Source organism: Bos mutus, chromosome 9 (genome assembly GCF_027580195.1).
Source record: "Bos mutus isolate GX-2022 chromosome 9, NWIPB_WYAK_1.1, whole genome shotgun sequence".
NCBI classification, from domain to species: Eukaryota; Metazoa; Chordata; class Mammalia; order Artiodactyla; family Bovidae; genus Bos; species Bos mutus.
The window spans coordinates 95,465,126-95,491,334 of NC_091625.1; the positions used below are offsets into that span (position 1 = coordinate 95,465,126).

General features: G+C 43.2%; 1 long non-coding RNA gene across 1 annotated transcript; it reads right to left on the bottom strand.

The window, feature by feature from the left end:
• Nucleotides 1-4,120: 4,120 nt before the first annotated feature.
• Nucleotides 4,121-24,368, bottom strand: LOC138989240 (uncharacterized). The gene is made up of 3 exons (XR_011465484.1): nt 24,137-24,368; nt 9,086-9,168; nt 4,121-4,462 (listed from the first exon to the last, which is right to left on the bottom strand). It is a non-coding gene; the product is annotated as an uncharacterized lncRNA (long non-coding RNA).
• Nucleotides 24,369-26,209: the final 1,841 nt, after the last annotated feature.

Below are 26,209 nucleotides of genomic sequence, written 5' to 3' on the forward strand. Positions count from 1 at the left end.
AATTCCAAGGGCTCAAGTTCTCCGGCCAACAATGACTTCACGTTCTTGGGAATAAACTATTGACCAGATGCACAAAGAGAAGATCCATGTGTGAAAACGAACACAGAGACCAAGATAGGAGTCTGAACCCAGAGAGTCTTTCCCAGACAAATCAACCCCGTGGGACTCAACTCCCAAGCCCCAGACCCCCAAAGCCCTCGGAAAAGCAGCCTTGCATCTGTGTGAGCTGAGGCTTCCTTGGGTTCCACCCCAAGACAGTGTGTCTTCAGAATATAACTTCCAGGAAGGTAATGCCTTCGGGCTCCACTTACTTGGAAGTCCAACTCAAATATGATCACTGTCTGGAAAACTCACTTTTTCTGTCCTGGCAAATGTCCTTTCTATCTGTTTTAAATTTAAAAGCAACACATGTCCTAGAATGTTTAGAAAATATAACCCCACATTCCCGTCCATGCGTCGTTACTTCAGCAAATCTGAAATCTTTTCACTCTAGATCTCACACTGGCAGCTGCCTTGTACAGAAAAAGAAACTGAGGCAGCAGTTAGGGGAGAAGTGGGGGAAAGTCAAGGTGCTGGCCAGAAGAGACTGGGACTTTCAGCAGTGAGCATCCTGGGGGCAAGAATGCTTCTTGTCTCTTTTCTCAAGAGCATCATGATACCTGGCACCCAGCAAGGATTCTAATAAGCATATGAGGAATTAATGGATGGATAAATGAAAAGCAAATACATTAATGTGTGAATGGAGAGCCAATGAATAAGTCAATGAGTTGCTTGGAAAGATTGAAGGCAGGAGAAGGGGACAACAGAAGATGAGATGTTTGAATGGCATCACCAAGGCGATGGACATGAGTTTGAACAAGCTCCGGGAGTTGGTGATGGACAGGGAAGCCTGGAGAGCTGCAGTCCATGGGGTCACAAAGAGTCGGACACGACTGAATGATTGAACTGAACGAACACATGTACATACACGCATGGGTAGATGAATGCATAGTGAGATGGCTCTAGACAGCACCTTCTTCTCCCACAAGGATCTGAATATCAAGCCTAGCCCTCTGTCCCGGTTTCCATTCTTGCATCTCTAATGGCTCTCTGGTCACATAGCTCATTGGATGACCTGACATTGCTTTAAAATTAACACTGAAACTAAGTTCATCATTATCTCATCACAGAATCCAGCTCCCTGCCCACCCCTATAATGTCACTAGTTTCTGTCGGAGGCACGGTGCCTCTTAATGATTCCCCAGGGACAAATCTTAGACTCTTCTTTACCTCCTAACTTCCCTGAACCTCCATATCTAGTTGGACAACCAACTCTTTTCGTTATTTTTTCAAAATATCTCCCATCTATCTATCCCTTCCATTTCATGTCTTCTGTCACAGTTCAGTCTCTGGTGTGTGTGTCATTACCACTAGGTCACAGAGCTCTGTAACTGGGATCCCACATCCAGTGTCTCCCGCTCCTGTCTTTCCTCAATGGAATAAAAGCCAAACACCCAAGCCAGATATTCCGGGTATTTAAAATTCCTGACCTTTCTGATCAACCTGTTTGTTCTTATCCTATCCTTACAAATTTGTTCCTTACAGCCAATCTCACCTATAAAAGGTACAATTTCTCTTTCTTGGCTCTTGAAATGAAATTCACACTTAAACACTCAGCCCAGGGACTTCCTAGTGGTTTAGTGGCTAAGACTCCGTGCTCACAATACAGGGTTCGATCCCTGGTCAAGGAACCAGATCCTGCAAGCAGCAACTGTGGATCTGCATGCCACAACGAAAGATCCCACGTGCTGAAACAAAGATCGAAGATCCCACCTGCTGCAACTAAGACCTGGCACAGCCAAATAAATCAATAAATATAAATAAATATTAAAAAAAAAACCTCAGCCCACTCCCTGCCTTCCTGATGGGAGGAGGAACCTTCTGGGACTGCAACCCTGGAAAGTCTCACTCTCAAAGGAATCCGACCCCAAATTTCTTCCCCTTCAGGATGGCAGTGGCCATCTTGCCTTGAGGTCTTATGCTCTACCTCATTTTAAACATTTTTTGCCTGTGTTCACTTGTGATGGTATTGGCAGTGCCACCCTAGCTTAGGTCATATCTCCCCTGAGATGCTAACACCAACCATAGTCTTTGGTACCTTGTCTTTGAATATAGAAATCCCAACTCTCACATTCATGGTGAAGGAGAGGAAAAGTGTATCCTTAGTTAGTTCACTTAGCACACTACTTTAATCTGTTCATCCTCTCAAGTTGACTGAAGCTTCTGGAGAACAGTCATTCTGTCTTATCTATCTTCTTGTCACCAGCACAGAGCACTCGAAATCTTGATGGAATAGTCATCGAGATCATTGCAGTTACATTGTTGTATGCAGTTATACGGAGAAGGCAATGGCACCCCACTCCAGTACTCTTGCCTGGAAAATCCCATGGATGGAGGAGCCTGGTGGGCTGCAGTCCATGGGGTCGCTAAGAGTCGGACATGACTGAGGGACTTCACTTTCACTTTTCACTTTTCACTTTCATGCATTTGAGAAGGAAATGGCAATCCACTCCAATGTTCTTGCCTGGAGAATCCCAGGGATGGGGGAACCTGGTGGGCTGTCATCTATGGGGTCGCACAGAATTGGACACGACTGAAGCGCTTAGCAGCAGCAGCAGCAGCATACAGCTATACACAGCACTCTACAATCAGCTGTTAGAAACCTGTACAGGCAGGTGAGAGAGTTACCACCAAGGGAATGTGATTAGAAGGATACGATGGAAAGTTACTAGGACCCACTGTCCTACAGACTGTGCCCCTGAACTGACGAAAGTGTTCCCTTATTGAGGGCAATTTTGTTGGTTAGCCAACACATAGGTGGGGATTTATCTGATGCCTTTTAACCTTCACCATCATCTAGGGATAAGAAGGGCAATGTTAGGGATAAATTTCACCTTTTTATTTTTATTTTAATTTTATTTTATTTAACTTTATAATATTGTATTGGTTTTGCCATATATCAAAATGAATCTGCCACAGGTATACATGTGTTCCCCATCCTGAACCCTCCTCTCTCCTCCCTCCCCATACCATCCCTCTGGGTCGTCCCAGTGCACCAGCCCCAGGCATCCAGTATCGTGCATTGAACCTGGACTGGCGACTCGTTTCATATATGATATTATATATATTTCAATGCCATTCTCCCAAATCATCCCACCCTCTCCCTCTCTCACAGAGTCCAAAAGACTGTTCTGTACATCAGTGTCTCTTTTGCTATCTCGTATACAGGGTTATTGTTACCATCTTTCTAAATTCCATATATATGTGTTAGTATACTGTATTGGCGGAGAAGGCAATGGCACCCCACTCCAGTATGCTTGCCTGGCAAATCCCATGGACAGAAGAGCTTGGAAGGCTGCAGTCCATGGGGTCGCTGAGGGTTGGACATGACTGAGCGACTTCACTTTCACTTTTCACTTTTCACTTTTCACTTTCATGCATTGGAGAAGAAAATGGCAACCCACTCCAGTGTTCTTGCCTGGAGAATCCCAGGGATGGGGGAGCCTGGTGGGCTGCCGTCTATGGGGTCAAACAGAGTCAGACACAACTGAAGCGACTTAGCAGCAGCAGCAGCATACTGTATTGGTGTTTTTCTTTCTGGCTTACTTCACTCTGTATAATAGGCTCCAGTTACACCACCTCATTAGAACTGATTCAAATCTATTCTTTTTAATGGCTGAGTAATACTCCATTGTGTATATGTACCACAGCTTTCTTATCCATTTATCTGCTGATGGACATCTAGGTTTCGTCCATGTCCTGGCTATTATAAACAGTGCTTCGATGAACATTGGGGTACACGTGTCTCTTTCAATTCTGGTTTCCTTAGTGTGTATGCCCAGCAGTGGGATTGCTGGGTCATAAGGCAGTCCTATTTCCAGTTTTTTAAGGAATCTCCACACTGTTCTCCATAGTGGCTGTACTAGTTTGCATTCCCACCAACAGTGTAAGAGGGTTCCCTTTTCTCCACACCCTCTCCAGCATTTATGGCTTGAAGACTTTTGGATCGCAGCCATTCTGACTGGCGAATTTCTCCTTCTTTAAACTTAACTCCAAGGTTAAACTTACACTTAGACAGATACATGCATATACCAATTTATTAATCTATAGACAATTCCAATTCAATTAGAAAACTTGTTTCTTCATTCACGTATGAATCTTCAGGGGAAATCCTTAGCTGACGTCTGATTTAGCTGCACAAACCTGTTGACAAAGAGCACATACATACTTTGTCAACTTGTCCGGCTCTTTGGAGCCCGAGGACTGTAGCCCTCCAGGCGCCTCTGTCCCTGGGATTCTCCAGGCAAGAACACTGGAGTGGGTTGTGGTGCCTTCCTCCAGGGGATCTTCCTGACCCAGGGATCAAACCAGCATCTCTTAGGTCTCCTGCATTGGCAGGCGGGTTCTTTACCACTGGTACCACCTGGGAAGCCCAACAAAAAGTACAAGAGAAATAAAGTCAAGGCCAGAAAACATGAAGAAAAAAATAACATAAAAATAAGCATGAAGAAAAGCTTTAAATAGCCAGTTGTGACTTATGTTTTCAGACAAATATCTGCTCCAAAACAGCTGAATGGTTTCTTAACAAATAGCAAAAATAAAGATAATTTAATACTTAGTTCTTGAGTATAGTTTTGGCCTTTTAGTATTCAAAGATATGCTTAAGAAAAATGTGGTTTATTTTACTGGATTAACTTTCAGATAAATGGTTTAATAATGTTTATAACACGTAAACTTTAAAACCTGTCTCCACCAGCTTTTAAGCATATTGTATTTCTACTGCCAAGAATTTTGTAAAAGTTCCTAATTTGTTCAACCAGAAGTGACAGAGCCATTCCTTTCTTTATATGCAAACAGTAGAACTTTGAAAGCTATTGTCTATATGGTGAAATAATGAAATAAATATTATAAGAAAAAACTGTGCATACAGTGATTGATTGTGAAGAGACATTAGAATACAAAAATAGTGGACAAAAACTGAGCCTTTCTCTGTATCCTGCAACCTATGCTAAATTCAGGCAGCTTAATTTCTACACCATCCGCCTATTGTAAGTTAGAATTCATTTGTGCCCACTGGACGTGATTTTATATAAACATCACCTTTTCACCCCTAGGGGCATCCCTGGTGGCTCAGATGGTAAAGAATCTGCCTGCAATGCAGGAGAACTGGGTTCGATCCCTGAGTCGGGAAGATCCCCTGAGAAGGGAACAGCAACCTACTCTATTATTCTTTCCTGGAGAATCCCATGGACAGAGGAGCCTAGTAGGCTACAGTCCACGGGGTTGCAAAAAGTTGGCTGCAATCATGAAACTGGTCACGAGTTAAGCACTTGATCTATCTGATGCATGGATAGATTGGGGCACTCACAGTGGCACTGGAATAAATATTCCCTAAGGTTCCTACTAATTAGAAGTCTATGATTTATCCAGTGAAGACTCCTTAGCCTGCAAATAAAGGCAAAATATGAATTGAAGCTTTAGAGCCTGTTTCAATAGTAATACTGTATATTGGAAATTTTCATGTTTTTCAAGTGTTCCTGGCTAGGTTACTCATAAAAATAAATTACTAGATGCCAGGATGTAAGTGTCTGCTGGGCCCAGCTGGGCTAGGCCCTGCAACCAGAGAAATGCCAGCAATTCAGATAAAACTCTAAAGGGAGCAAAAGGGACCACAGTTTCCAAAGCAGGGAAAGAAAAAGGACAGATGGAAAACGTTGAGTGGCCTTCAGCAGTACATCCTAAGGGTCAGAAAGGAACCAGGCTGATTTTTCACCTGGCTCAGAGGGAGGTGGAAATGAGCTGGTTGTTCAGTCTCTAAGCTGCGTCCGATGCTGTGTGGCTGCAGTACACCAGGCTACCCTGTCATTCATCGTCTCCCAGAGCTTGCTCAAACTCATGTCCATTGAGTCGGTGATGCCATCCAACCATCTCATCCTCTGCCGCCCCTTCTCCTCCTGCCCTCGGTCTTTCCCAGCATTGTTACCAAGTCCAGGCTCACTCTGCTCACCACACAACAGGCCAATGAATCCAAGAGAAGAGGGTTGAGGCAAGGAAGAGGCTTTAATCAGGGACCCAGCTGACAGAGAAGATGGCAGGCTGGTACCTTAAAATAACTGTCTTATGGGGTGGATGCCAGGTTGTTTTATAGCTCAGAGATGGAGGGAGGTGAGGAAGCAAGGTAAAAGGGCCATTAACCTTGCAAACATCTCTTAGAATGGCAAACCTCAGGCAGAGGATGTGTTCATTTCTTCCTTCCTGCCATCCGCAGGCGGACAACTTCTGAACAAAGGCTCTGTAGTTTCACAGTCAGGGGCAGTTTCACAGAGGGGCAGGATGCTCTGAGGCAGACCGTTATTCATGATTATAAAGCAACAAAAAGCAAATCAAAGAAACAGTTCCAACATGCAGTCAGAATTGGCTTCTTCTCTGCAACAGCATCAGGGTCTTTTCCAACGAGTCGGCTTTTCCCAATAGATGGCTGAAGGGTTGGATCTTCAGCTTCACCATCAGTTGTTCCAATGTTCCAATGAATATTTAGGGTTGATTTCCTTTAGGATTGACTGATTTGATCTCCTTGCTGTCCAAAGGGCACTCAAGACTCTTATCCAACACCACAGTTTGAAAGCATCAAAGAATTGATGCTTCTGGTCCAACTCTTCTTCTTGGTTCAACTTCTTCCTGGTCCAACTCTCACAACTGTGCATGACTACTGGAAAAACGGATGACTACTGGAAATGCGATGGTTGGATGGCATCACCAACGCGATGGATTTGAGTTTGAGTAGGCTCCGGGAGTTGGTGATGCACAAGGAGGCCTGGCATGCTGCAGTCCATGGGGTCTCAAAGAGTCAGACACAACTGAGCAACTGAACTGAACTGAACTGACTGGAGATGAGGAAAAAGGCTGAAAATGGCCAGGTTGCACCCACCAGAAGACCTCCTCCTGCTAGGGGCCTTTGGGAACAAGAAGAGCTATTCACTTCCCAGGAAGTCTTGCCCAGGCCCCTGAGCCACCTGCCCATCTCCTTTATTTGCTGATGCTGAGTCAGTCTAGAAATTTCACTTGATTGACCCAATGTAGACAGGCCTCCTGGGCCACCAAAGGTGAATGCCTACACTGCCTGTAAAATATAGACCCCCGGGCAAATTGTATCACACATTGATCTTTGAAAGAATGTTAATTGCAAAAGAATAAACACATCTCCAGCAGAGAGAAGAGGCCTCTACCTTCCAGGCTGACTGTACAGACTTGTATCCATGGAAGCATCTCTCAGAGCCATAAACCCAGATCTGTTTACAGTGTGCTGTGCATTCCATTGAGTCAGGCCAACGGAATGTGTGGCTCCAAGTTCCCAAGTGTGATGTGCGGTCTAGAGGGTCCTGGAGTTAATGTGCTGATGCTTTTGTGTAATTAAATCAATACCAACATTTTCAAGGGAGGGAGACATTCTTATTATGGAAAATCTCAAACATAAACAAGAGAGAAAACTAGAGGATGAGTTCTCCTTTGCCCACTGTTCAATTTTAATAATATTTAACAATCCCAATATTTTACTGATCTTTGTTTGCCTTTTCCACCTTTCTCACTCTCTGTCTCTCTCTCTCTCACACACACACATATATATACTTTTTTTCTGAACTATTTTAAAATATATCTCAAGATGCAGTCATGGAAAATGCACCGTGGATGCAGTGGGGGGAAGGAAAGGGCGGGACAAATTGAAAAAGCACCATTAACATATGCACACTGCTGCTGCTGCTGCTAAGCCGCTTCAGTCGTGTCTGACTCTGTGCGACCCCATAGACAGCAACCCACCAGGCTCCCCCGTCCCTGGGATTCTCCAGGCAAGAGCACTGGAGTGGGTTGCCATTTCCTTCTCCAATGCATGAAAGTGAAAAGTGAAAGTGAAGTCACTCAGTCATGTCTGACTCTTAGCGACCCCATGGACTGCAGCCTACCAGGCTCCTCCGTCCATGGGTTGCCATTGCCTTCTCCGAACATATATACACTATCATATGTGAAATACAGAGCTAGTGGGAAACTGCCGTATAACACAGGGAGTCCAGCCCGGGGCCTCGGCCATGACCTCCAGGGGTGGAGTAAGGCTCCAGAGGAAGGGGATATATGTATACTTATAGCTAAATCACTTCATTGTACAGCAGAAACTAATACAATATTGAAAAGCAATTGTACTCCAGTTTTTAAAAAATTGGTAGAGTAATAATAACCAAAATAATAACATCTCAAATGAAAAAAAATAAAGCATATCTCATGTATCATGCCATTTTGCATGTCGATATTTCAGAAGACATCTAACTGATAGCATGAATTTTTCCATGATTGCCTTAACAGTCACACCTAACAAAATCACCGAGGCTTCCCTATTACCAGTTAGTATCCACTTTATATTTAAATTTCCCCAATTGTTTCAGAGACGCCTTCTTGTATTGGTAGTTACAATGTTGGAATCGCTACCCAGACCAGTCCTGTGTTGCTATGGTTGTGGGTCTAACCCAACAACTTCAAGCTCTCCATCCCCTTTGACTTCCTTCCATCCCAGTGGCAGAGCCAGAGGGCAAAGCGACATACAGTTCAGTTCAGTTCAGTCGCTCAGTCGTGTCTGACTCTCTGCAACCCCATGAATCGCAGCACGCCAGGCCTCCCTGTCCATCACCATGCAGTGTTTACTTTATAATATTATGGTTCGTCACCCTTTCCAGTGTTCAAAGCTGAACTCGATGTGAGTGCCCTCGTGACCTTTGGGAAAATAACCACAATCCGAATGATAGCCCCTCTCTCTCCGCTCCTTTCACACAATGCACATCTGATTGTCCTTCCTAACTTCCCACCTCTGCTTTCTGGTACCCTGTAAGCTGTTTCCTATTCCCTTTCTGTCTGCAATGTCTCTGCCCACCAAATCGCATGGCTTCAGACACTGACCTCCAAAAGACTAACCCTCCTGACATCTAAGCCATCACTCTGGTCAAGTCAGGGTCGCTGGGCTTGGTCAAGAAATATTTAACTGGTGTTCATACCAGGAACTCACCTTCTGAGTCTCTGCACTTTGCCAAAGAAGCAGGGAGGCCATTTGTCCTTCAAGATCTGCTATTTGTTGACTTGCAACCTCACCTAAAATAGTATGCATGCATGTTAAGTTGCTTCAGTCGTGTCCGACTCTTTACAACCCTGTGGACTGTAGCCCACCAGGCTCCTCTGTCCATGGGATTCTCCAGGCAAGAATATTGGAGTGGGTTGCCATGCCCTCCTCCAGGGGATCTTCCTGACCCAGGTATCAAACCTGCATCTCTTGTGTCTCCTGCAGTGGCAAGTAGGCTCTTTACCACTAGCGCCACCTGGAAAGCCCACCTAAAATAGCAGGGTGGCTCTAATGCTAAGCCCATGCCCACCAGCATTACTGTCCCATGGCCCGTTAGCTGGCCACACAACAGTCAGGCTCCACCTCTATAGCGCTCTCTTTGGGAAGCTTAAAAATGGCACCTTTGTGGTCAAAGCAGAAAGGGAAAATCATACCACTCTTTCCAACTACATAACTAGTTTTGAGGTTGTATACCAAGTTCTGTTGTGACTTTACAAGTCACAGTGAAAACATTCCACTGCAGAAAGGCTGTGCCCTTCTGGAGAGTTTTGAAGTGACCTTCAAGCGGCTGAGGTGTCAAATGAACCAGAATCACTCTGTGTTAGCACCCATTTGGTGTGCTTATTAAAATAATCCCAGGCCCTGCTTTCTTTTCATTCATTTGCCTTTAAAAGAAGCATTTTACTGCATTCCAACCCAGAATCTTCCTTTTACCAACACCTACTGTCCCTGTCACTCATGACATTGCATGCCTGGTTCACTCATGGCAGCACCTGCCCCATGCCAGGCCCACCGACCAGGCTCACCTTGTGTCAATCACTCTCTTTCCTTCTACACAGCCAGCCTGCAGCTCAAGACAGCATCCTGAAAGTTTTTCAGTTATTTGTTAGCTAATTCCTGCTGATCTGGAGACTATTTCTGAAAGTGTTCATTAAAAAATAAACTCTTTTGAGGTAAGCCAATCACCAAAAGGCTGATTCCACTGATATGAAGTATATAAATGAGTCAAAATCACAGAAATAAAAAGTAGAATGGTGATTGCCAGGAGCTAGAGGAGAGGGAACTCATGTTCAATGGCTCTGGAGTTTCAGTTTTACAAGAGGAGAAAGTTCTAGAAATCTGTTTTACAATAACGTGAATGCACATTTCTGAACTGTACACGACAAAAGTCTAAGGTCGTAAATTTAACTTGATATGCTTTCACCACAATATAAATAGATAACAAGCTAGAGAAACAAATAAATAAGAACTCACTTCAAGCAATCTTACTCTGATTTGGCCTTAACCCAAAGATAAACACCTCTGACAACTTTACAATTCTCATTTTTACATGACTTTTCTTTTGTAAATGAGAAAACTGAATATTTCTCCTTTCTGACCATCTGTCTCCAAAGTTAGTTGTCAGTTTCGGGTTGTAGCAAAAGAGCAAATTAGCCAAGATGGTGGCGTCAGGCTCTGTTATCCCCACAACCTCTTGCTTTCGCTCCATGTTTTGTAAATACTGAACATGTAACAGCTAAGATCACTTATAGCACGGTGCATGGGCTTGGCCCTCGCTTGGCCATGGGCTACTTTTGTCCCCAGAGTCAGTCCCTCTCATCAGGAAGCTTCCACAAGCCTCTTATCCTTCTCCATCAGAGGGCAGACAGGATGAAAACCACAATCACAGAAAACTAACCAAACTGATCACACAGATCACAGCCTTGTCTAACTCAATGAAACTACGAGCCATGCTGTGCAGGGCCACCCAAGACAGACTGGTCACGGTGGAGAATTCTGACAAAATGTGGTCCACTGGAGAAGACAATGGTAAACCCTTCAGTATTTTGCCCTGAGAAGCACATGAACAATATGAAAAGGGAAGAAGATACAACACTGAAAGATGAACTTCCCAGGTCAGTAGGTGCCCAATATGCTACTGGAGAACAGTGGGGAAACAGCTCCAGAAAGAATGAAGAGGCTGAGCCAAAGCAAAAACAACGCCCAGTTGTGGATGTGACTGGTGATGGCAGTGAAGTCTAATTCTGTAAAGCATAATATTGCATAGGAACCTGGAATGTTAGGTCCATGAATCAAGGTAAACTGTGCGAGTCGGTGAGTGAAAGCAGTTCAGTCGTGGCTCTTTGCCACCCCATGGACCACGCTGTCCATGGAACTCTCCAGGCCGGAGTACTGGAGTGGGCAGCCGTTCCCTTCTCCAGGGGGTCTTCCCAACCCAGGGATCAAACCCAGGTCTCGTGCATTGCGGGTGGATTCTTTACCAGCTGAGCCACCAGGGAAGTGATCAGACAGGAGATAGCAAGAGTGAACACCGACATTTTAGGAATCAGCGAACTAAAATGGACCAGAATGGGTGACTTTAATTCAGATGACCATTATATCCACTATTGTGGGCAAGAATCCCTTAGAAGAAATGGAGTAGCCTTCATAGTCAACAAAAGAATCCAAAATGCAGTACTTGGGTGCAGTCTCAAAAATGACAGAATGATCTCCCTTCATTTCCAAGGCAAACCATTCAATATCACAGTAATCCAAGTCTATGCCCCAACCAGTAATGCTGAAGAAGCTGAGGTTGAATGGTTCCATGAAGAACTGCAAGACCTTCTAGAACTAATACCCAAAAAAATAATCCTTTTCATCATAGGGAACTGGAATACAAAAGTAGGAAGTCAAGAAATAACTGGAATAACAGGCAAATTTGGCTGTGGAGTACAGAATGAAGCAGGGCAAAGGCTAACAGAGTTTTGCCAAGAGAATGAACTGGTCATAGCAGACACTCTCTTTTAGCAGCACAAGAGATGACTCTACACATGGACATCACCAGATGGTCAATCCAAAATCAGATTGATTATATTCTTTGTAGCCAAAGATGGAGAAGCTCTATACAGTCAGCAAAAACAAGACCGGGAGCTGACTGTGGCTCAGATCATGAATTCCTTATTGCAAATTCAGACTGAAATTGAAGAAAGTAGGGAAAACCACTAGACCATTCAGGTATGACCGAAATCAAATCCCTTATGATTATACAGTGGAGGTGACAAATAGATTCAAGGGATTAGATCTGATAGATAGAGTGCCTGAAGAACTCTGGATGAAGGTTTGTAAAGAGGTGGTGACCAAAATCATCCCCGTGAAAAAGAAACGCAAAAAGGCAAAATGGTTGTCTGAGGAGGCCTTACAAATAGCTGAGAAAAGAAGAGAAGTGAAAGGCAAAGGAGAAAAGGAAAGAGAAATCCAACTGAATGGAGAGTTCCAAAGAATAGCAAGGAGTGATAAGAAAGCCTTCCTCAGTGATCAAGGTAAAAAAAATAGAGGAAAACAATAGAATGGGAAAAACTAGAGATCTCTTCAAGAAAATTAGAGCTACCAAGGGAACATTTCATGCAAATAAGGATACAATAAAGGACAGATATGGTATTGACCTAACAGAAGCAGAAGATATTAAGAAGAGGTGGCAAGAATACACAGAACTATACAAAAAAGATCTTAACGACCCAGATAATCATGAAGGTATGATCACTCACCTAGAGCCAGACATCCTGGAGTCCAAAGTCAAGTGGGCCTTAGGAAACATCACTATGAACAAAGCTAGCAGAGGTGATGGAATTCCAGCTGAGCTATTTCAAATCCTAAAAGATGATGCTATGAAAGTGCTGTGCTCAATATGCCAGCAAATGTGGAAAACTCAGCAGTGGCTACAGAACTGGAAAAGATCAGTTTTCATTCCAATCCCAAAGAAAGGCAATGCCAAAAATGTTCAAACTACTGCACAATTGCACTCATCTCACAGACTAGAAAAGTAATGCTCAAAACTCTCCAAGTGAGGCTTCAACAATACATGAATCAGAAGTTCCAGATGTTCAAGCTGGGCTTAGAAAAGCCAGAGGAACCAGAGATCAAATTGCCAACATCCACTGGATCATTGAAAAAGCAAGAGAATTCCAGAAAAACATGTACTTCTGATTCATGGACTACGCTAAAGCCTTTGACTGTGTGGATCACAACAAACTGTGGAAAATTCTTCAAGAGATGTGAATACCAGACCACCTTACCTGCCTCCTGAAAAACCTGTATGCACGTCAAGAAGCAACAATTAGAACTGGACATGGAACAATGGACTTGTTCCAAACTGGGAAAGGAATACATCAAGGCAATATATTGTCATATGCAGAGTCCATCATATGAAATGCCGGGCTGGATGAAGCACAAGCTGGAATCAAGATTGCCAGGAGAAATATCAATAACCTCAGATATGCAGATGACACCACCCTTATGGCAGAAAGAGAAGAGGAATTAAACAACCTCTTGATGAAAGTGAAAGAGGAGAGTGAAAGAGCTGGCTTAAAACTCAACATTCAAAAGCCTAAGATCATGTCATCCAGTCCCATCACTTCATGGCAAATAGATGGGGAAACAATGGAAACAGTGACAGACTTCATTTTCTTGGGCTCCGAAATCACTGCAAATGGTGACTGCAGCCATGAAATGAAAAGATGCTTACTCCTTGGAAGAAAAGCTATGACAAACCTAGACAGAATACTGAAAAGTAGAGACATTACTTTACCAACAAAAGTCCATCTAGTCAAAGCTATGGTTTTTCCAGTAGTCATGTATGGCTGTGAGATATGGACTATAAAGAAAGCTGAGTGCCAAAGAATTGATGCTTTTTTTTTTTCTTTTTTTTTTTAATTTTTATTTTATTTTTAAACTTTACATAATTGTATTAGTTTTGCCAAATATCAAAATGAATCCGCCACAGGTATACATGTGTTCCCCATCCTGAACCCTCCTCCCTCCCCATACCATCCCTCTGGGTCGTCCCAGTGCACTAGCCCCAAGCATCCAGTATTGTGCATCAAACCTGGACTGGCAACTCGTTTCTTATATGATATTTTACATGTTTGAATGTCATTCTCCCAAATCTTCCCACCCTCTCCCTCTCCCACAGAGTCCATAAGACTGTTCTGTACATCAGTGTCTCTTTTGCTGTCTCGTACACCGGGTTATTGTTACCATCTTTCTAAATTCCATATATATACGTTAGTATACTGTATTTATGTTTTTCCTTCTGGCTTACTTCACTCTGTATAATAGGCTCCAGTTTCATCCACCTCATTAGAACTGATTCAAATGTATTCTTTTTAATGGCTGAGTAATACTCCATTGTGTATATGTACCACAGCTTTCTTATCCATTCATCTGCTGATGGACAGCTAGGTTGCTTCCATGTCCTGGCTATTATAAACAGTGCTGCGATGAACATTGGGGTACACGTGTCTCTTTCCCTTCTGGTTTCCTCAGTGTGTATGCCCAGCAGTGGGATTGCTGGGTTGTATGGCAGTTCTATTTCCAGTTTTTTAAGGAATCTCCACACTGTTCTCCATAGTGGCTGTACTAGTTTGCATTCCCACCAACAGTGTAAGAGGGTTCCCTTTGCTCCACACCCTCTGCAGCATTTATTATTTGTAGACTTTTGGATTGCAGCCATTCTGACTGGTGTGAAATGGTACCTCATAGTGGTTTTGATTTGCATTTCTCTGATAATGAGTGATGTTGAGCATCTTTTCATGTGTTTGTCAGCCATCTGTATGTCTTCTTTGGAGAAATGTCTATTTAGTTCTTTGGCCCATTTTTTGATTAGGTCGTTTATTTTTCTGGAGTTGAGCTGTCGGAGTTGCTTGTATATTTTTGAGATTAGTTGTTTGTCAGTTGCTTCATTTGCTATTATTTTCTCCCATTCTGAAGGCTGTCTTTTCACCTTGCTAATAGTTTCCTTTGATGTGCAGAAGCTTTTAAGGTTGATTAGGTCCCATTTGTTTATTTTTGCTTTTATTTCCAATATTCTGGGAGGTGGGTCATAGAGGATCCTGCTGTGATGTATGTCAGAGAGTGTTTTGCCTATGTTCTCCTCTAGGAGTTTTATAGTTTCTGGTCTTACGTTTAGATCTTTAATCCATTTTGAGTTTATTTTTGTGTATGGTGTTAGAAAGTGGTCTAGTTTCATTCTTTTACAAGTGGTTGACCAGATTTCCCAGCACCACTTGTTAAAGAGATTGTCTTTAATCCATTGTATATTCTTGCCTCCTTTGTCAAAGATAAGGTGTCCATATGTGTGTGTATTTATCTCTGGGCTTTCTATTTTATTCCATTGATCTATATTTTTGTCTTTGTGCCAGTACCATACTGTCTTGATAACTGTGGCTTTGTAGTAGAGCCTGAAGTCAGGTAGGTTGATTCCTCCAGTTCCATTCTTTCTCAAGATTGCTTTGGCTATTCGAGGTTTTTTGTATTTCCATACAAATTGTGAAATTATTTGTTCTAGCTCTGTGAAGAATACTGTTGGTAGCTTGATAGGGATTGCGTTGAATCTATAAATTGCTTTGGGTAGTATACTCATTTTCACTATATTGATTCTTCCAATCCATGAACATGGTATATTTCTCCATCTATTAGCATCCTCTTTGATTTCTTTCACCAGTGTTTTATAGTTTTCTATATATAGGTCTTTAGTTTCTTTAGGTAGATATATTCCTAAGTATTTTATTCTTTCCGTTGCAATGGTGAATGGAATTGTTTCCTTAATTTCTCTTTCTGTTTTCTCATTATTAGTGTATAGGAATGCAAGGGATTTCTGTGTGTTGATTTTATATCCTGCAACTTTACTATAGTCATTGATTATTTCTAGTAATTTTCTGGTGGAATCTTTAGGGTTTTCTATGTAGAGGATCATGTCATCTGCAAATAGTGAGAGTTTTACTTCTTCTTTTCCAATTTGGATTCCTTTTATTTCTTTTTCTGCTCTGATTTCTGTGGCCAAAACTTCCAGAACTATGTTGAATAGTAATGGTGAAAGTGGGCACCCTTGTCTTGTTCCTGACTTTAGAGGAAATGCTTTCAATTTTTCACCATTGAGGATAATGTTTGCTGTGGGTTTGTCATATATAGCTTTTATTATGTTGAGGTATGTTCCTTCTATTCCTGCTTTCTGGAGAGTTTTTATCATAAATGGATGTTGAATTTTGTCAAAGGCTTTCTCTGCATCTATTGAGATAATCATATGGTTTTTTATTTTCAATTTGTTAATGTGGTGTATTACATTGATTGATTTGCAGATATTGAAGAATCCTTGCATCCCTGGGATAAAGCCCACTTGATCATGGTGTATGATCTTTTTAATGTGTTGTTTGATTCTGATTGCTAGAATTTTGTTAAGGATTTTTGCATCTATGTTCATCAGTGATATTGGCCTGTAGTTTTCTTTTTTTGTGGGATCTTTGTCAGGTTTTGGTATTAGGGTGATGGTGGCCTCATAGAATGAGTTTGGAAGTTTACCTTCCTCTGCAATTTTCTGGAAGAGTTTGAGCAGGATAGGTGTTAGCTCTTCTCTAAATTTTTGGTAGAATTCAGCTGTGAAGCCGTCTGGACCGGGGCTTTTGTTTGCTGGAAGATTTTTGATTATAGTTTCAATTTCCGTGCTTGTGATGGGTCTGTTAAGATTTTCTATTTCTTCCTGGTCGAGTTTTGGAAAGTTGTACTTTTCTAAGAATTTGTCCATTTCTTCCACGTTGTCCATTTTATTGGCATATAATTGTTGATAGTAGTCTCTTATGATCCTTTGTATTTCTGTGTTGTCTGTTGTGATCTCTCCATTTTCGTTTCTAATTTTGTTGATTTGATTTTTCTCCCTTTGTTTCTTGACGAGTCTGGCTAATGGTTTGTCAATTTTATTTATCCTTTCAAAGAACCAGCTTTTGGTTTTGTTGATTTTTGCTATGGTCTCTTTTGTTTCTTTTGCATTTATTTCTACTCTAATTTTTAAGATTTCTTTCCTTCTACTAACCCTGGGGTTCTTCATTTCTTCCTTTTCTAGTTGCTTTAGGTGTAGAGTTAGGTTATTTATTTGACTTTTTTCTTGTTTCTTGAGGTGTGCCTGTATTGCTATGAACTTTCCCCTTAGAACTGCTTTTACCGTGTCCCACAGGTTTTGGGTTGTTGTGTTTTCATTTTCATTCGTTTCTATGCAAATTTTGATTTCTTTTTTGATTTCTTCTGTGATTTGTTGGTTATTCAGCAGCGTGTTGTTCAGCCTCCATATGTTGGAATTTTTAATAGTTTTTCTCCTGTAATTGAGATCTAATCTTACTGCATTGTGATCAGAAAAAAATGCTTGGAATGATTTCTATTTTTTTGAATTTACCAAGGCTAGCTTTATGGCCCAGGATGTGATCTATCCTGGAGAAGGTTCCATGTGCGCTTGAGAAAAAGGTGAAATTCATTGTTTTGGGATGAAATGTCCTATAGATATCAATTAGGTCTAACTGGTCTATTGTATCATTTAAAGTTTGTGTTTCCTTGTTAATTTTCTGTTTAGGAATTGATGCTTTTGAACTGTGGTGTTGGAGAAGACTCTTGAGAGTCCCTTGAACAGCAAATCAGACCAAACCAGCCCATCCTCAAGGAAATCAGTCCTGAATATTCATTGGAAGGACTGATGTTGAAGCATAAGCTCCAATACTTTGGCCACCTGATGCGAAGAACTGACTCATTTGAAAAAGCCCTGATGCTGGAAAGATTGAAGGCAGGAGGAGAAGGGGATGGCAAAGGATAGATGGTTGGATGGCACCACTGACTGGATAAACATGACTTTGAGCAAGCTTTGGGAGCTGGTGATGGACAGGGAGGCCTGGCGTGCTGCAGACCATGGGGTCACGAAGAGTCGGACACGACTGAGTGACTGAACTGGACTAAACTGAAGCAGACACAAGCTCCACCTGGAAAAGCCTTTGTGACTGTGCTGCTAAGTTATATTGTTATGTCTGCTGCTGCAGCTGCTGTGCCAGCCAGGAGAGAATAAACGCGTCTGCAGTTCCTACAGCTCCTTGCATTCTCTTTCAGCTTGCGCCTTGCCTGCCATGGATTCAGCAAACAGTGCTCACAGTGAGATACAGTGAGGTGGGGGTATTATTCATTTTTTTTAAAGCTATTTCACTGGGCCTCAGAGCAGGCATTCTTTTGGAATCTAAACCACTTTCTTGTGTGCTTCTTAAATTATTCTGTTCCGGATATTTTCATTTTACTAATAAAGAGGGAAGGGAGCTGAATTTTCAGCATTTATCAACTTCCATCTCTAAAAGAAAATTAATTTAATTTTGGAATCTTTGGGAGTTTCTGGCAAGATCCAGAGCCAGAAATGTGATCCAAATCTTTCCCTAGCTTCCTGAGTGTTGACTGGGTGTCACAAAAAAGCCAGATTCCAAATTCATGTATGAACGCTTTCTAAATGGCTGCTCCTTGGGTCTACCGAGCCTATCAGGAGGTGAGCACAGGTGACATGGACTTATCAGTGGGGCGGGAGAGCTGAGTCAGGGCCCTCAGTCTTATCCTGAAGATACTTCTGCAGTCAAGATGCAGAAGACTGAGAAAATGCCTCAAGCCAGTGTGTCCCATGAGCACATAAGAGGGGCCCCGGGCCCTGCCAGGAAAAACAGAAACACCCCTGACTTGAGCTGGCCAGCCAGTGCAGGTAAGAGAGGAGCCAGGGAAGCTGGTCCTGGGTGATCCTTTTTTAGTAGCTCTCCAGGTGGTTTTGATCTTAACCCTCACTGTTCATCAAAACCACCTGGAAAGCTACTGAAAAGGAACGCCGAGAACCAACTAAATAAAAATCTCTGCGAGGGGGAACGCAGGCATCTCACTCTGTTTTCTAAAAATCCGCTGGTTGATTCTGAGGTAGAGGGAAGCTCAGAGCTCCTGATCTAGCACCGTGGTCCATAGTCCTCTGGGAAGATCTTCATGAAGTGATAAGGCATCATCTCAGTTCCTGCCTCCTCTCTTCCTTGTCAAAATACAACGCCTTTGGGATATCCTACACCTTTGTGTGGGGCTTCCCTGGTGGCTCAGTGACAAAGAATCCACCTGTAAATGCAGGAGACGTGGGTTCCATCCTTGGGTCAGGAAGATCCCCCAGGGGAGGAAATGGCAACCTACCTACTCCAAGATTCTTGCCTGGAGAACCCCATGGACAGAGGAGCCTGCCCGGTCAAGGTTCAGAGAATTGCAGAGTCACACAACTAAATGACCGAGTACACAGGCGCACACATATGCGTACCTTCACACAGGACAAGGTGTGGTCCTCGGCCAGCAGTACTCACATCACCTGGGAGTTGGACAGAATGCAGGATCTGGGGCCTCGCCCACCCCCTCTGAAGGAAAGTCTGCCTAGTAACCAAGGGCCCAGGTTACTCCTACATTCGTTAAGGTTTGAGAAGCCCTGTACCACACCATTTCATGATTCCACTTTTATATATTACAAGCTCTTCTCTTAGAGAGCCTCTAAAAATAAAGCACACTTTTGGAAATACAGTTGACTGCTTTAGTCATGCACACCAAGGGCTCCCACTCCCGGTAAGAGTCATTCCCTTTCGCCTTTCCTGTTGTCACACTGACATACAGTGACAAAGTCGAGGACAGCTGTTTTTCTCTCAGGCTAAGTCTGTCCCTTGGCCCACATGGACTTCTGGCCCTCAGACCTGTTTCTCAAAAAGAAACAGAAGAAACCCCACCCCAACACTGTCCCAAAGGCCAAAAGGGGAGAGTTATTTGTACATGGGGATGCTGAAGGCATTATTCCATCTCCTTTAAAATTTTATTTTCTCTTCTCATCCAGACTAGTCCAGGAAATAATTTATTTTCAAGTTTTTTTTTTTTTTTTTTAGTTTCCAATTAAGAAATCTTGGAAAGTAGTTGACCTATATTTACTGTAACCATACTTTCCAAATAAAATTCCAAACACATGGCCTGATAAGTATGCATGCACTTACCACACGATTTAAAAATAAAATTAGAAATAAAACGCATTGCTTTTTTTTTCCTGCTTAAAAAAGTAACCCATGTTTATTTTAGAAACTACAGAAAAGTCAAAGAAACAACTAAAAACATCTGTAATCCCACCACCCAGAAAGAACTATTAACATGTTAATCCATATTCCGGTTCAGTTTTTATCTATAACAGAAGATAAATTTATCAAGTTAGGTAGTACACTAAATATATAATTTTAATTCTTGACCTTTCCATTTAAATCTATGTCACAAGGATTTTCTCATGTCATTGAAGATTCTCTGTAAACTTTATTTTTAATGGCTGCATACTATTCTATCTTTGTATATGCCATAATTAGACTTTGATAAACATTTTTATATCTTTGTTCACACTTCTGAAAATTTCCACCACATAGCCAATAAACAAGATTACTGCATAATAGGATAAAATTAAGTTGAGTCTCTTCATGCACATCACCAACTTTTTTCATGGAAACATTGCAAGAGCTTGTACTTAACACCCGTTTCTGAAGTTACCATGTGAAAATATTTTAAATCAGTACTGTTCCAGAGAATTCGTAAGATTTAAGAAATAAGTTTATTGAGCATATATTATGTGACAGACTGTGATAAGGGCTTTGTGTGTACTGTGTCAGTCACTCCTTACAAAAGCGCCATGAAGACAAGATGCTATTACGAGTCCCATTTTACGCATGGAGAAGGTTTGGGTAAGTAGCCCAAGTTATACAGCCAATTCCTTGTAAAGTTCAAATAGTGAAACTGATCCAATGTGGAGGTTTGTTTTTCTGACTTCAGTGATCACGCTCTGTACTCTCTACTCAGGGGGCTTCTGTCCGGAGGGTCCCAGCAGAGGGTCTGAAAGAGGGTCAGAGCCTCAGGACAGGGTCCTCAGCTTTCAGGACAGACAGCTGACCCCGGGCCAAGATCCCTGAGCAACGAGTCCAGAACGCCCCGTGCTCGATGCCAAGCTCTCAGCAACACTGACGAACTTGGGAACAGCAAAGCAATAGCATGCCGTGGTGAGTGAGGAGGACTGACGTGGTTATCTGAAGCACATGTGAGACACCCAGGAGCCCCTTGTAGGGGATTTCATGGAAGGAGAGCAAAGTTCTGGGGCCTCAGAAGTTTTACTAGTGGGCATCAGAGTCATTGCAATCATTCTGAACTAAAAGCAATTGTGACCTAGAGAAAGGTGACTTTCATCTTTCCCTTATAGATGAATTGATGTGGGGCTCTTCAGGGCACCCTCTACTCTGCATATTTTGCAGGCTGTTCAGTACTCAGGGGGTCCTTCATGGATGGGGCTCAAGACCCAGCCCAAGTTCCATGGGCATGCACGGAGCTCCGCCCACCTGCTGTTTTGTCCCTGACCTTACTCCCCCTCCCCACCTACTTCCACAGCCCTGGGCACACTGCCCGTCACCTCTCCACCCAGTCATGCCAACCTCAGGGCCTTAGCCTGGCTCTTCCGTCTGCCTGGAAAGCTTTGGCCCATCTCTGCAACCCAACCACCACCTTAAGAACAATGCCAATGCCAATCCCCCCTCCCAAGCCCACACCCCATGCCCTCCAGGGGGACAGTGAATTCTGTTTGTTTTGTTTGCTGATCCTTCCAAGTGCCTAGAACATTCCTGGCAAATAGCTCTCCATAAATATTTGTTGAATCGAATGAAATCGCCAAATGGGTAAACCATGGAGATGATTAAGTCTTGCTTCAGTTATTTTTACATTGAGAAAACCGACAGCCTGAGCAATGAAGTGACCTTAGCCAAGATCATTTGCAGGTTTTCTTTCCCAAAATGCCCAGACTTTCAGAACCGGCCTTGAAGTCCTCCAGCTCAGCCCAAACAACACTCTCTCTCTGTGAGGCCGATACCCACTCCAGATCCGGATAAAGCAATTGGACAAAGGGCATAAATGATGACCAAGCACCATCCTTCCAGGGAGTAAGCTTCAGAAGAACTCCAACCTAAGGGAAATGTCTCTTTGAGCTGAGAGTCAATTACATACATTCTCCTTTCCTACCCTCCCAAGAGCAACCATCTAACAACAAGGGAGCCACTGGAAGCCAAGTTCCCAACCCACCTCATTTAGTAGTTCAAATCCAAGTCCCATCCTGCCTCTCTTTTCCAAGTGGCCAGACACTGGAAGAAATCATTCCAGGCAATGAGACTGAGTGAGCTGCTCTGGGGATGTTCAAACCACAACTCATTACAAATGCCCAGTGTCATAAACACCTCTCTCAACTATTTCCCTCTTTCCTCACCAAGGGTTTGCAGAGAACAAACACAGATTATACATAATTTTGGAGCAGATTTATTTTTTTCCATGATCTCTGCTCTCTTCCAACAAGCAATTTGTCATATATGTTAGCTTAAAATCAAATAAAAACCTGGCAATTGCTATCAAAATTAAGAATCCCCCCAAAATAAAAGCTCTCTCAACAAGTATGTGTTCTGGAATTTAAAATACAAGGTCCATGGACCCCAAGGAGATCCTTGTGTGGGATTCTGTGGTCTGAAAAGCCCTTAAAATTGTTTGCAAACTTTTGTGGATATACGAAGAGGTGCTTTCTTATTGGTGAGCTCTCATAACATTCTCAAAAAAATGTTTCTCCCCAGATTACTGAGAACCATTGATTTTTGACACAGGAGAACATGTTAAGACCTAAATGGGTGACAATCAAACTTAACTTCACAGTGTGGAATGCAAAATGTGTGGTAACAGGGTACATCGGATTGGCCAAAAAGTTCGTTCGGGTTCTTCCATGCTGGCCAGGGGAGAACCCGAGGGAACTTTTTGGCCAACCCAAAATCTACATCAGGTTTCCCTGTTGGCTCAGTTGGTAAAGAACCCGCCTGCAATGCAGGAGACTCGCCCGAGTGCAGGAAACCTGGGTTCGACTCCTGGGTTGGGAAGATCCCCTGGAGAAGGAAATGGCAACCCACTCCAGTGTTCTTGCCTGGAGAATCCCGTGGACAGAGGAGCCTGGCGGGCCACAGTCCATGGGGTCGCAAAGAGTTGGACACGACTCAGGGACTAAACAACCACCACCACCACATTCATGAGAGATTTTTAAATGTTGGTAGCTCTGACATGGTAGACATCATCATAATGTATCTTCTCTGACTCTGGCTCTGAATCATCAGTCAGCAGCAGTCTAAAATACTGCCATCAGCCAGCTCAGGACTTCCTAAGAATCCTTCTTTTAGAGTCACATGAGGCAGCCTAAGGTCTGCACGAAAACTTCCGAGTTCAGAGAGGCAAGCTTGGCTCTCCCAGGAGCTTCACCTAAAGAACCAGCAAGAAACGAACTGTGACCTCTTTCCCAGAACGGGGGCCATGCCACCAAACTCTCACAGGAATGTGTGACAGCAAAGTGGGTTAGAATCAACTCTCCCGGGCTTCCCGGTGGCTCAGTGGTAAGGCATCTGCCTGCAAATGCAGGAGACACAGGTTCCATCCCTGATCTGGGAAGATCCCACATACCTCAGAGCAGCTAAGCCTGGGCGCCACAACTTTTGAGACTGTGCTCTAGAGTCTGGGACCCGCAACACTGGGCCCACCTGCCACAGCTGTTGAAGCCTGCACACCTTACAGCCCATGCTCGTGACAACAGAGGCCACCGCAGTGAGAAGCCCGCACGCCAGAACTAGAGAAAAGCCTGCACAGCAGTGAAGACCATTCACAGCCAAAAAAGAAAAAAGAGAATCAGCTGTCCCCAGCTGCAAATGGCACTGATGGAAAATACAACGTGCACCTATGTGTTATCATATGAAGGTTGCCTAGAAGGAAATGATTTGGAAAGGGATGGAGACATTATTTACAGCTTTAAAACAGAGACTGCTCAAAATGGGGGAAACAGGGTACTTCTCTCCCCACCACCAACATGTTTTTTGGTGTCTGTCTTTGGTGTGCATCTCCGAGTCTTTGTGAGTCCCCACGGCAACCCCGCATGATTCACGAACTCAAGTCACCGTCACAATTTCCTAGTAGTGGGGAAGCATTTAATCCCCAGCAGCAGCGATTTTCTCATTTAGCAAGAGGATGAAAGCTAGTGGGAAGGTTTGGCTCGGTGTGAAAGTCTCAGAGTGTCCCCGTGCACACAGGCTCCAGGGAAGTCGGTCTTGACGGAGAGATTGGAAAACGGAGCTCGCTTACCTTCGCGGATCACAGTTTCCAGCGGAGCGTCCAAAAATTCATTTTGTGTATTTTCTGGCAGATCCACTTCTAAGTTATTGGATTCTAGCAGACTCAGGTCAAATATCAGTGTGTGTCCTTATAACTGAGTCACCAACATCAAGGACTGCCAAAGTGGCAGAGCAACCTCTCAAATCTCCTCCTTCTGTGCCCCTGTGTGGGGACAACCTCGCATGAGTCCAGACAAAGGCTGGCTTCCCTTAGCTTGGCCGCAACCTAGCCCACTTCCTTCTCGCACATATAGGATGATAGCCACTTGCTTGCCAATAACACTCTTACCCCTGTAAATGTACCCTGGAGAAAAATCATTTTTAAGTCATCAAATCTAACTGGTGGAGGGCTACTGCCCCCTAGGGATCATCTTGGAAATGTGTAATAGTGTCGCTCTGTCGTGTCTGGCTCTTTGCGATCCCACGGACCTCAGCCCGCCAGGTTCCTCTGCCCATGGGATTCTCTAGGCAAGAGTACTGGAGTGGGTTATCGTTTCCTTCTCCAAGAGATCTTGCTGACTTGGGAATCAAACCCAGGTCTCCTGCATTGCAGACAGGTTCTTTACCATCTGAGCCACTAGGGAAGCCCAATTCTTTTTTGAGAATTGTGGAGATTGGGTGTTCCTATATTGAGTGGGTGGAGGCCAGGAACACAGAAGACAACTGTGTTCCTGTGCAACTGTTCCATGTCCCACCAGACAGTTATGTAGGTGAGAAACTTGATTATAGCTTTCCGAGCTTGGAACCCAACTCCACTTTTACATCCAACTAGAAAGTGCTTTTGTATAGTCTTAGTAGACACTGACTTTTCCAAAAATGCAATCATCGTGTAAGTCAAAGAGAAAATTGTACGTTGTGTCTTTGAAATTTTACTGAGAGTTCAGCATTTCAAAAAGTCACAGCACCCACCGCAACACAGCTTGTAGCATAACAGTTGTCCTGATACTCCCGTGGCAGTATGTGTTCCCAGTGACCACATGCAAGACAGTGTGGGTGACAGCCTTAATACACCCCTTTATATGGTGGTGCTTACACACTTACATATTGAAAATAAAAGCTGTACTCAGTTCAGTTCAGTTCACTTCAGTCATTTAGTCATGTCCGACTCTTTGTGACCCCATGAATCGCAGCACGCAAGGCCTCCCTGTCCATCACCAACTCCCAGAGTTCACTCAAGTGAGTCGGTGATGCCGACTCAATCGAGTTCACTCAATCGAGTTGGTGATGCCATCCAGCCATCTCATCCTCTGGCGTCCCCTTCTCCTCCTGCCCCCAATCCCTCCCAGCATCAGAGTCTTTTCCGATGAGTCAACTCTTCGCATGAGGTGGCCAAAGTACTGGAGTTTCAGCTTTAGCATCATTCCTTCCAAAGAACACCCAGCTGTACTATTTTATTGCAAATTATTTTCTTTTATTTCTCCTTTATTGAACATCTAGGCCATTGTATTGGTTCTTTAAATTAACTTCTATGAGTGAGTATTACATATAAAATTGGTAAAGCAAAATATTTGCTTTTAAAAAAGATTTTTAGGGACTTCCCTAGTGGTCCAGCTGTTAACTCTGCACTTCCACTGCAAGGGGTGCAGTTTCGGTCCCTGGTCAGGGAATTAAGAACCCACGTGCCATGTGGCCTGGTCGAAAAATTTAAAAATAATAGTAATAAAGACATATAAATATATATTTAAAGGGGCATTAGTTTGAATCAGATTTGAACATTGGTGTGAACCATGAAAACTCCTTTATATTAAGAGCTGCCGAATTAAATGGTCTTTAAGGATTTTAAATGGGATATGAAATGAACCATTTCTATTTAATGGTGCCCTACAAAGAACAGTGAGTTCCTAGTATTCAACCATAGGTACGCAAGAGAATAATGTGAGAGCTTTTAAAAATTGCCAAGACCTTCTTAGCAACTTACGCTGAAGCTGAAACTTCAATACTTTGGCCACCTGATGCAAAGAATTGACTCATTGGAAAAGAGCCTGATGCTGGGAAAGACTGAAGGCGGGGGGGAGAGGGGGATGACAGAAGATGAGCTGGTTGG